This window comes from Scyliorhinus torazame, chromosome 15 (genome assembly GCF_047496885.1).
Source record: "Scyliorhinus torazame isolate Kashiwa2021f chromosome 15, sScyTor2.1, whole genome shotgun sequence".
NCBI lineage: Eukaryota > Metazoa > Chordata > Chondrichthyes > Carcharhiniformes > Scyliorhinidae > Scyliorhinus > Scyliorhinus torazame.
Window position 1 is genome coordinate 146,604,900 of NC_092721.1, and position 12,591 is coordinate 146,617,490.

At 48.7% G+C, this 12,591-nt stretch overlaps 1 protein-coding gene across 9 annotated transcripts in view; it reads right to left on the reverse strand.

The window, feature by feature from the left end:
* LOC140391880 (spermatogenesis-associated protein 13-like) overlaps positions 1 to 12,591 on the reverse strand; it is a 524,178-nt gene that overhangs the window by 278,755 nt on the left and 232,832 nt on the right. The window lies entirely within an intron of this gene.

Genomic DNA, 12,591 nt, shown 5'->3' on the forward strand with positions numbered 1-12,591 from the left:
TATTCTCAGTACCCTAGATCTAACGGCCTAACTATACAAATGATTTACACAGTGAGATCCCAAATTCTCAAATGTGGACAGGTCAAGCAAGATCTCGGAGGGTGAAACCTTTTGACTGCAACTATTCCACCGTCAACTGAGCTCATGTTTTGCAGAGCAGTGCATACCAATTTGTCTACTCTTATCCTTTATATCTCTCAGAAACTAGACAGCAACTTTTTAAAAATAAATTTAGAGTATCCAATTCACTTTTTCCAATTAAGGGGCAATCTAGCGTGGCCATCTTTGAGTTGTGGGGGCTGGTTTAGCACAGGGCTAAAGAGCTTGCTTTTAAAGCAGGCCAGCAGCACGGCTCAATTCCCGTACCAGTCTCCTCGAACAGGCGCCGGAGTGTGGCAACTAGGGGCTTTTCACAGTAACTTCATTTGAAGCCTACTTGTGACAATAAGTGATTTTCATTTCATTTCATTTTTCATTTAGGGGAGTGGGCATGTTTTGTGGCCAGTATTTCTTGCCTCTACCAGTGGCCATATTAAGCAGCAGGGTGGCGGACATTCGCCTAACATCCAAAATACTGAAATTTTAAAAAATAAATGTAGAATATTTAATTAATTTTTTCTAATTCAGCGGCAATTTAGGCCAATCCATCTACCCTGCATATCTTTGGGTTGTGGGGGTGAGACCCACGCAAACACAGGGAGAATGTGCAAACTCCACACGGACAGTGACCCAGGGCCGGAATTGAACCTGGGACCTCGGCGCCGTGAGGCCGCAGTGCTAACAACCACTGCGCCACCGTGCTGCCCCCAAAATACTGGGATTAGCTCAGCATTGATTCTTCGTGAATCTCTAAATTTCTGGTCCAGCAACCATGGAGAACATAAAAGCAGCTTTTGCATGATGCTACTATACATGATGCCATGACAAACTGGTAGAAGAATTTTGTACCGCAAGAAATTTAAGCATGTGTTTGAGTGTACATCAGTGACATTTACTGGCAATGTGGAAAATTGCCCAAGTATGTACTTTACACCAAAAGCAGGACAAATCAAACCTGGCCAATTAACACCCCATCAGTTTACTCTTGATCATCCGTAAAGTGATAGAAATTAGACTTGATGAGCCAAGTGGCCTAATTCTGCTCCTATGTCTTATGTCTTATAATCTAGTAACCCCACTTAACCTTTTGGACACCAAGAGTAATTTAGCATGGTCAATCCACTTACCCTGCACATCTTTGGACTGTGGGAGGAAACCAGAACACCCAGAGGAAACCAACACAGACATGGGGAGAATGTACAAACTCCACACAGACAGTCACCCAAGGTCGGAAACAAACTCTGGTCCCTGGCAGTGAGAGGCAACAGTACTAATCACTGTGCAACCATGCCAATCTTCAAAGGTGAGGTGAGAGCGACTGCCCTAGTCATCAAGGCAGCATTTGACTGTGTGTGGCAACAAGGAGACCTTGCAAAACTAAGATCAATGGGAAACAGGGAGAAAGCCCTCGGCTGGTTGGAGTCATACCTAACACAAAAGGAATATGGTTGTTGTTGGACGTCAAGTCATCTCAGTTCCAGGACATCACTCCAAGAGTTCCTCAAGGTAGTGGCCTCGGCTCAACCATCTTCAGCTGCTTTATCAATTACCTTCCTTCCATCACAAGGTCAGACATGGGAATGTTCACCGATGACTGCACAATGTTCAGCACCATTCATGACTCCTCAGGTACTGAGGTAGAAGGGCGGCATGGTGGTGCAGTGGTTAGCACTGCTGCCTCATAACGCCAAGGACTCGGGTTCGATCCCAGCCCTGGATCACTGTCCATATGGAGTTTGTCCCAGTGTTTGTGTGGGTCTCGCCCCCACAGCCCAAAGATGTGCAGGGTAGGTGGATTGGCCATGCTAAATTGCCCCTTAATTCAGAAAAATATTACAAAAGATACTGAAGTAGTCCATGTATAGCAAGAACTAGGCAAATATCCAGAATTGGACTGACAAGTTACATTGCGCCACACAAATGCCAGGAAATGACCATCAGCAACAAGAGAGGTTCTAACCAAAGCAGAACCAAAAAGGTAATATGGATTCAATGATGTGTAGTTAGGCAATCTTGTTTCGGGAATTTAAGATGAAGGAACCCTTCAGGGCAGTGACCAGAATATGATGGAATTCACCTTGCAGTTTGAGGGGGAGAAGCTGGAATCAGATGTAACAATGAGTAACAGTAACTACAAAGACATGAGGGAGGAGCTGGCCAGAATTGATTAGAAGGGGAGCCTAGCAGGGAAGACGGTGGAACAGCAATGGCAGGAGTTTGTAGGGGTTATTCAGGAGGCACAACAAAAATTCATCCCAAGAAAGAGGAAACATGTTAAGGGGAGGATGAGGCAACCATTGCTGACAAGGGAAGTCAGGGACAGCATAAACGCAAAAGAGAAAGCATACAATGTGGCAATCTAAGCATCTATGTGCTGGCCTTGGAGATGGTTCAGAGGAGATCACAAGGATGATCCCGGGAATGAAGGGCTTGTCATATAAGGAGGGGCTGAGGACTCTGGGTCTGTACTCAATGGCGTTTAGAAGGATATGGGGGGATCTCACTGAAATTCATAGAATACCGAGAGGCCTAAATTATCATAGAATTTACAGTGCAGAAGGAGGCCATTGGGCCCATCGAGTCTGCATCGGCTCTTGGAAAGAGCACACTACCCAAGGTCAACACCTCCACCCTATCCCCGTAACCCAGTAACCCCACCCACCACTAAGGGCAATTTTGGACACTAAGGGTAATTTATCATGGTCAATCCACCTAACCTGCACATCTTTAGACTGTGGGAGGAAACCGGAGCACCCGGAGGAAACCCACGCACACACGGGGAGGATGCGCAGACTCCGCACAGACAGTGACCCAAGCCGGAATTGGGAACCTGGCACCCTGGAGCTGTGAAGCGATTGTGCTATCCACAATGCTACCGTGCTGCCCACTAAGATAGAGTGGATGTGGAGAAGATGTTTCCACTAGTACGAGAGACTAGGATCTCAAGGGGACAGCCTCTGACTTACGGGACGATTCTTTACAACTGAGATATGAGGAGGAGTTTCTTCAGCAAGAGTCGTGAATTTGTGGAATTCATTGCCGCAGAAGGCTGTGGAGGCCAAGTCACTGAGTGCCTTTAAGACAGAGATTGGTAGGTTCTTGATTAAGAAGGGGATCAGGGGACTTCCGGGTGCGGCGATGACCAGCTGAGTCGCACGTTTCGGCAGCTCCCGGTGAAACGGACTTTTGGGCTCTTGATAGGAGCCCCAACGGCAATTTTGATGGCTAAAAACACTGTGCGGTAAACCAGAAGGGAATCCCCCCTGGATACGGATGGAAAAAGGAGGAGAAAGTGGCCGGATTGCAGTGGATCCTTTAGAACAGCGGCAAGGAAGGCAAGCAAAAACCAAGATGGCGTCGGAAGGTGGCAGTTTAACATGGGGCCCTGAACAACAAGAGTTCTTGAAATGCTGTGTGGAAGAGCTCAAAAAGGAAATGAAGAAAGAGCTGTTGGCCCCGATACTACAGGCGATCAAAGGGCTAAAGGAGGAACAAAAGACCCAGGAGCGGGAGCTTCGGGTCGTGAAGGCAAAGGCAGCTGAGAATGAGGACGACATACAGGGCCTGGTGGTGAAGACGGAGACGCATGAGGCACATCAGAAACAATGTGTGGAAAGGTTGGAGGCACTGGAGAACAACGCAAGGAGGAACAACCTGAGGATTCTTGGTCTTCCTGAAGGTACGGAGGGAGCGGACGTCGGGGCATATGTGAGCACGATGCTGCACTCGTTAATGGGAGCGGAGGCCCCGGCGGGTCCGTTGGAGGTGGAGGGAGCATACCGAGTGATGGCGCGAGGACCGAGAGCAGGAGAAATTCCCAGAGCCATAGTGGTGAGATTCCTCCGTTTTAAGGATAGAGAAATGGTCCTTAGATGGGCAAAGAAAACTCGGAGCAGTAAATGGGAGAACGCGGTGATCCGCATTTATCAAGACTGGAGTGCGGAGGTGGCGAGAAGGAGGGCGAGCTTTAATCGGGCCAAGGCGGTGCTTCATAAAAAGAAGATAAAATTTGGAATGCTGCAACCGGCAAGACTGTGGGTCACATATCGAGGGAGGCACCACTACTTTGAGACGGCGGATGAAGCGTGGACTTTTATTGTGGAAGAAAAACTGGAATGAGCGGGTTATTAAAAAGAACATTTGAACAAAGTGGTGGGGCGAATGTGGGGGGCGAAGAGGGGGGTTAAAAAGGGGGGAAAGAGGAGTTTTATGTACTAATCCTGCGATGTGGTAACTTTTCTCTCTTCTACAGGTGGTGATGGGGGGAGGAGGGGAGGTGGAGGAGATGGGGCGTTGGCCATTGGGGGCGGGGCCAAGGGAGAAGCACGAGCTTGGTTCCCGCGCTATGATAATCATGGCGGGAATAGAGAAGCAGGAAGGAGGGGGCGTCGCACGGTGCGAGCCGACGTCACGGGGGGAAGCCGAGGTCGGCCAGAGTTTGCTGACTTCTGGGAGCAACATGGGGGGAGTAATTACGCTAGCGGGGGATCTAGCGGGGGGGGGGGCGGGGTGGGAGGGGGGAATTACTGGGTTGCTGCTGCTGGGGAGAGGGGGGAGCTGGTATGGGAGGGGATGGGCAGGGGGGCACCGCCTGGGGGAGATACAGCTGCGTGGAAACCGGGTGAGGAGCTGGAAAAAGGGGATGGCTAATCGACAAGGGGGGGGGGGGGGGGTAGGAAGCCCCCCAACCCGGCTGATCACGTGGAACGTGAGAGGGCTGAACGGGCCGATAAAGAGGGCACGGGTACTCGCACACCTTACGAAACTTAAGGCAGATGTGGTTATGTTACAGGAAACGCACCTGAAACTGATAGACCAGGTTAGGCTACGCAAAGGATGGGTGGGGCAGGTGTTCCATTCGGGGCTAGATGCGAAAAACAGGGGGGTGGCTATATTAGTGGGGAAGCGGGTAATGTTCGAGGCAAAGACTATAGTGGCGGATAACGGGGGCAGATACGTGATGGTGAGTGGCAAACTACAGGCGGAGACGGTGGTTTTGTAAACGTTTATGCCCCGAACTGGGATGATGCCAATTTTATGAGGCGGATGCTAGGACGCATTCCGGACCTAGAGATGGGAAAGCTGATAATGGGTGGAGATTTTAATACGGTGTTGGAACCAGGGCTGGATAGGTCGAAGTCCAGGACTGGAAGGAGGCCGGCAGCAGCCAAGGTACTTAAAGATTTTATGGAGCAGATGGGAGGTGTAGACCCGTGGAGATTTAGCAGACCTAGGAGTAAGGAGTTCTCGTTTTTCTCCTATGTCCATAAAGTCTACTCGCGAATAGACTTTTTTGTGCTGGGAAGGGCGTTGATCCCGAAGGTGAGGGGAACGGAGTATACGGCGAGACCCATTTCGGATCACGCTCCACACTGGGTAGACTTGGAGATAGGGGAGGAAACAGGAGGGCGCCCACCCTGGAGAATGGACATGGGACTAATGGCAAATGAGGGGGTGTGTCTAAGGATGAGGGGGTGCATTGAAAAGTACTTGGAACTCAATGATAATGGGGAGGTCCAGGTGGGAGTGGTCTGGGAGGCGCTGAAGGCGGTGGTTAGAGGGGAGCTGATATCAATAAGGGCACATAAAGGGAAGCAGGAGAGTAAGGAACTGGAGCGGTTGCTGCAAGAACTTTTGAGGGTGGACAGACAATATGCGGAAGCACCGGAGGAGGGACTGTACAGGGAAAGGCAAAGGCTACATGTAGAATTTGACTTGCTGACTACGGGCACTGCAGAGGAAGGCACAGGGTGTACAGTACGAATATGGGATGAAGGCGAGCAGGTTGCTGGCACACCAATTGAGGAAAAGGGGAGCAGCGAAGGAAATAGGGGGAGTGAGGGATGAGGAAGGAGAGATGGAGCGGGGAGCGGAGAGAGTGAATGGAGTGTTCAAGACATTTTATAAAAAATTATATGAAGCTCAACCCCCGGATGGGAGGGAGAGAATGATGGGCTTTTTGGATTGGCTGGAATTTCCCAAGGTGGAAGAGCAGGAAAGGGTGGGACTGGGAGCACAGATCGAGGTAGAAGAAGTGGTGAAAGGAATTAGGAGCATGCAGGCGGGAAAGGCCCCGGGACCGGATGGATTCCCAGTCGAATTCTATAGAAAATATGTGGACTTGCTCGCCCCGGTATTGACGAGGACCTTTAATGAGGCAAAGGAAAGGGGACAACTGCCCCCGACTATGTCTGAAGCAACGATATCGCTTCTCTTAAAGAAGGAAAAGGACCCGCTACAATGCGGGTCCTATAGACCTATTTCCCTCCTAAATGTAGATGCCAAGATCCTGGCCAAGGTAATGGCAATGAGAATAGAGGAATGTGTCCCGGGGGTGGTCCACGAGGACCAAACTGGGTTTGTGAAGGGGAGACAGCTGAACACGAATATACGGAGGCTGTTAGGGGTAATGATGATGCCCCCACCAGAGGGGGAAACGGAGATAGTAGTGGCGATGGATGCCGAGAAAGCATTTGATAGAGTGGAGTGGGATTATTTGTGGGAGGTGTTGAGGAGATTTGGTTTTGGAGAGGGGTATGTTAGATGGGTGCAGCTGTTGTATAGGGCCCCGATGGCGAGCGTGGTCACGAATGGACGGGGATCTGCATATTTTCGGCTCCATAGAGGGACAAGGCAGGGATGCCCTCTGTCCCCATTATTGTTTGCACTGGCGATTGAGCCCCTGGCAATAGCATTGAGGGGTTCCAAGAAGTGGAGGGGAGTACTTAGAGGAGGAGAAGAACACCGGGTATCTTTGTATGCGGACGATTTGCTACTATACGTGGCAGACCCGGCGGAGGGGATGCCAGAAATAATGCGGATACTTGGGGAGTTTGGGGATTTTTCAGGGTATAAATTGAACATGGGGAAAAGTGAGTTGTTTGTGGTGCATCCAGGGGAGCAGAGTAGAGAAATAGAGGACCTACCGTTGAGGAAGGTAACAAGGGACTTTCGTTACCTGGGGATCCAGATAGCCAAGAATTGGGGCACATTGCATAGGTTAAATTTAACGCGGTTGGTGGAACAAATGGAGGAGGATTTCAAGAGATGGGATATGGTATCCCTGTCACTGGCAGGGAGGGTGCAGGCGGTTAAGATGGTGGTCCTCCCGAGATTCCTCTTTGTGTTTCAGTGCCTCCCGGTGGTGATCACGAAGGCTTTTTTTAAAAGGATTGAAAAGAGCATCATGGGTTTTGTGTGGGCCGGGAAGACCCCGAGAGTGAGGAAGGGATTCTTACAGCGTAGCAGGGATAGGGGGGGGCTGGCACTACCGAGCCTAAGTGAGTATTATTGGGCCGCTAATATTTCAATGGTGAGTAAGTGGATGGGAGAGGAGGAGGGAGCGGCGTGGAAGAGATTAGAGAGGGCGTCCTGTAGGGGGACTAGCCTACAGGCTATGGTGACAGCCCCATTGCCGTTCTCACCGAGGAACTACACCACAAGCCCGGTGGTGGTGGCTACACTGAAGATTTGGGGACAGTGGAGATGGCATAGGGGAAAGACTGGAGCCTTGGGGGGGGTCCCCGATAAGAAACAACCATAGGTTTGCCCCGGGGGGAATGGATGGGGGATATGGAATGTGGCAAAGAGCAGGAATAACGCAACTGAAAGATCTGTTTGTGGATGGGAAGTTCGCGAGTCTGGGAGCGCTGACCGAGAAATATGGGTTGCCCCAAGGGAATGCATTCAGGTATATGCAACTGAGGACTTTTGCGAGGTAACAGGTGAGGGAATTCCCGCAGCTCCCGACACAAGAGGTGCAGGACAGAGTGATCTCAAAGGCATGGGTGGGGGATGGTAAGGTGTCAGATATATATAGGGAAATGAGGGACGAAGGGGAGACTATGGTAGATGAACTAAAAGGGAAATGGGAAGAAGAGCTGGGGGAGGAGATCGAGGAGGGGCTGTGGGCAGATGCCCTAAGCAGGGTAAACTCGTCGTCCTCGTGTGCCAGGCTAAGCCTGATTCAGTTTAAGGTATTACATAGGGCGCATATAACTGGAGCACGGCTCAGTAAATTTTTTGGGGTGGAGGATAGGTGTGCGAGGTGCTCGAGAAGCCCAGCGAATCATACCCATATGTTTTGGTCATGCCCGGCACTACAGGGGTTTTGGTTGGGGGTGACAAAGGTGCTTTCAAAAGTAGTGGGGGTCCGGGTCGAACCAAGCTGGGGGTTGGCTATATTTGGGGTTGCACAAGAGCCGGGAGTGCAGGAGGCGAGAGAGGCCGATGTTTTGGCCTTTGCGTCCCTAGTAGCCCGGCGCAGGATATTGCTAATGTGGAAAGAAGCCAAGCCCCCGGGGGTGAAGACCTGGATAAATGACATGGCAGTGTTTATAAAGCTAGAGCGGATTAAGTTTGTTCTAAGGGGGTCAGCTCAAGGGTTCACCAGGCGGGGGGGGGGGGGGGGGGGGGGGGGGGGGGGGAGAGGAGGAGGAGGAGGAACCAGAAGGACTCTCAGGGTTGTTAATATATACTGTATAATATGTATAGGTCGTTGCGACAGATAATTATATATTGGACTGTTAAATTATATTTTTGGAGAGTGTTACTTGTGATAAGGCAGTTGCCAATTAGGGTTAGTTTTCATTTTTGTTATTTATTATTTATTCATTTTTTGTTTATAAAATAGGTCATTGTTATTTGTGTTGTTATAATATTGTGTAAAGGATGCCCACTGTACTGTGTTGGTTGACCAAAAATTTTCAATCAAATATTTATAAAAAAAAAAGAAGGGGATCAGGGACTATGGGGAGAATATGGGAGAATGGCGATGAGAAACATATGAGCCACAATCAAATGGCGGAGCAGACGAGATGGGCCGAATGGCCAATTCTTCTATTATATCTCCCGGTCAATGCTCCTTGACATTCAATGGCATTACCATTGCTGAATCCTCCACTATAAATATCCTGGTGGTTACCATTGACGGAAAACTGAACTGGACGAACCATATAAATATTGTGGCTACAAGAGCAGGTCAGAGGATAGGAATCCTGCAGTGAATAACTCACCTCCTGGCTCCCCAAAGCCTATCCACCATCTACAAGGTTCAAGTCAGGAGTGTGGTAGAATACTCTCCACTTGCCTGGATGAGTGCGGCTCCAACAAACACGGAAGGCTCGACAGCATCCAGGACAAAGCAGCCTGCTTGATTGGGACCCCTTCAACAAACATTCAATCCCTCCGCCCTGGCGATCAGAGGCTATCTGCAAGATGCACTGCAGCAACTCACCAAGGCTTCTTAGACAACACCTTGTAAACCATAGAACCCCTATAGTGCAGGAGGAGGCCATTCGACCCATCTAGCCTGCACCAACCCTCTGAAAAAGAGTACCTAACTCGGCCCACTCCCCTGCCCGATCCCTGTAACCCCACCTAACCTACACATCTTTGGACACGAAGAGGCAATTCAGCATACCCAATCCGCCTAATCTGCACTTTTTTGGACTGTGGTAAGAAACCGGAGCACCTGGAGGAAACCCATGCAGGCATGGGAAGAATTTCCACAAAAGGCAGTCACCCAAGGCCGGAATTGAATCCAGGCACCTCTGCCGCTGTGAGACAGCAGTGCTAACCACTGTGCCACCCTGAGACATCTACCACCTAGAAGGACAAGAACAGCAGATGCATTGGAACAGGGGCAGCCCGGTAGCATGGTGGTTAGCACAATTGCTTCACAGCTCTAGGGTCCCAGGTTCTATTCGCGGCTTGGGTCACTGTCTGTGCGGAGTCTGCACGTTCTCCGCGTGTGTGCGTGGGTTTCCTCCGGGTGCACCGGTTTCCTCCCACAGTCCAAAGATGTGCAGGTTAGGTGGATTGGCCATGATAAATTGCCCTTAGTGTCCAAAATTGCCCTTAGTGTTGGGTGGGGTTACTGAGTTATGGGGATAAGGTGGAGGTGTGGGCTTGGGTAGGGTGCTCTTTCAAAGAGCCGGTGCAGACTCGATGGGCCGAATGGCCTCCTTCTGCACTGTAAATTCTATGATTCTATGAACACCATCCGCATGTTTCTTCCAATACGTACACCAACCTGACATGGAACTATATCCCCATTCCTTCATTGTCGCTGGGTCAAAAACCTGGAATTCCTTTCCTAACAGCACTGTAGGTGCACCCACACCACATGGATGGCAGTGATTGAAGAAGGCAGTTCAGCATTCCATTTCCAACGGCAATTAGGAATATTAGCCCTGGCCAGTGACGCCCAAATTCCATAAAATAATTTTAAAACAGCCTTTTACTGTACATCAAATTATTATTGGGCTCAGCTGCTCAAAACCACTTGATTATAAAGTAAAATACAGCAGAGCTAAAAATCAAACAAGCATGATGTTGCCTGACCTGCTTCCTGTTTGTTCCAAACAATTTTTTTGTGCCTTCGATCACCAATTTACTTGTCCCAAATGCATGCATATGCGGCCCAAGTTTAAAGCTGTTAAGTGAATGGGTCTGTTTTAAATCACCCAAGACTAATGGAGTAAAAAACAAATGAATGATTAATCAGGTAAGAACACTCAGGCTTATCAAAAGCTCAGCTGCAGCAGTGAACTCTGATTGTTGCAAATTAAATGTTGTGAAATGCTTTGAGATAATCGACTGTTCACTTGAATTACACAATGGCCATGAGAAGCTGGGAAAATCTATGCATTTCGATGGAATGTGTTTAAAGCAGCATTTAACAAGACTGATTCACATACTCGGGAAAGAACAGAGATTTTAAAATCTAAACCGGTGTGCAGCTACCAGAAACATCATTCCTTAATTGTGAAATTCATCGCTTTGGTTAAATTGAGCCTGCACACCTTCTTGTTTTGCTCCACCTTGCTATCTTGTTCAAACATGAGCTGACCTTCAAACCTTTAAGAGTCATATAGATTCCAAATGTTATCTCTGTTTCTCTCCCCATAGATGCCACCAGATCTGCTGAGTTTATCCAGCATTTTCTGCCTTTATTACAGATTTCCAGCATCCGCAGTAATTTGCTTTCACCTTCAAGATCATTTACATTATTATCTACCTATGACCCTATATCACCCCAATTATTATGGAATCCTTCCTCCGTACCTCGTTGGTCTCTGCATTTACACCTACAGATTCACCAATTGTTACAGCACAGGTGACGGCCATTCGGCCCATCATGACTGAGCAACCTCTCAAAATCAGCAATTCCTTTCTCCTACCCCCTCATAATCCTACACATTCTTCTTTTTCAGATAACAATCTAATTTGCTTGTCAATGCTTCCATTGAACCGGCCTTCACCACACTCATCTAGTGCATTCCAGATCTTAACACTCACTATGTGAAAAAGTTTTCCTTCATATCGCTTTAGTTTCTTTTCTCAATTACTTTAAATCTGTACCCTCTCATTCTAGATCCTTCCACGAGTAGGAACAGTTTCTCCCTATCTACACTGTCAGATCCCTCATGATTTTGAATATGTCTAACAAATCTCCTCTCAGTCTTCTTTTCTCCAAGGCAAATTGTCTTCCTTTTCACATTTATCTTCATAACTGAAGTTCCTCATCCCTGGAATCATGTGAATCTTTCCTGCACTCTTTGGAAGGAATTGAACATGAGCCCAAGGCTTACCAGTTCTTCTAAGAAACTCGTGAAGATAACAACTGCTAATTTCAGTGCAAATTCTACATGATACAACTGTTAAAATGCTTATCCTAACAGGTTTGGCTCAACTGAGAACTAATTCGAGTTAGTATTTGGGAAGGTAGCAAAACTTTGGATAAATTGAAGTTTATGTTAGGTGGAAGATGGGAGGCCAGCCAGGAAAGTAAAGTAGCAGAAGCTTGAGGGTTTCAGTAGGGGAGCTGGTGGACCCCATTGTGGTTCCTTGTGGCCCCTTGTGGCCACAACTGTAGGAGTGTTGGTTGCTCAAGGACCTACGGACGCCGCAACACATCAAGGAGGGGGAAGAGTTTCCTCAACACTGTGCTTCAGGAGGCAGTCACACCCCTATGACTAACCACCCGGAATTTGGTCAGTGGTAAGGAACAGGAGGGTGGGGCTGCAAGTGAGGCAAGTAGAGGGATCCAGGAGGTAGGTAGGGTTGCAGGAGCCTCAGCCTTTGTCCCTGTCCAACAGGTTTGATATTCTTGCTCCATGTGTGGAAGGGAACAGGGATTTCAGGGAGGATGAGCAAACTGATCACAGCACCATGGTACAGGGGGCCATTCAAATTGGGGGAGAGAAGAGAAATATAGTTGTAATTGGGGATAGTATAGTTAGGAGTTTAGACATTGTGACCAGGATTGAGAATCCCAAAGGTTGTGTTACCTACCTGGTCCCAGGGTTCAGGATATCTCATCTGGGTTGCAGAGGAACTTGGGAGTGAGAGGGTAAAGATCCAGTTTTCGTGGTCCATGTAGGTACCAACGATATAGGTAGAATGAGGAAGAGGTTCTGTTAAGAGAATATGAACAGCTAGGGGCCAAATTAAAAAGCAGAACCAAGGGCGGCATGTGGTGCAGTGGTT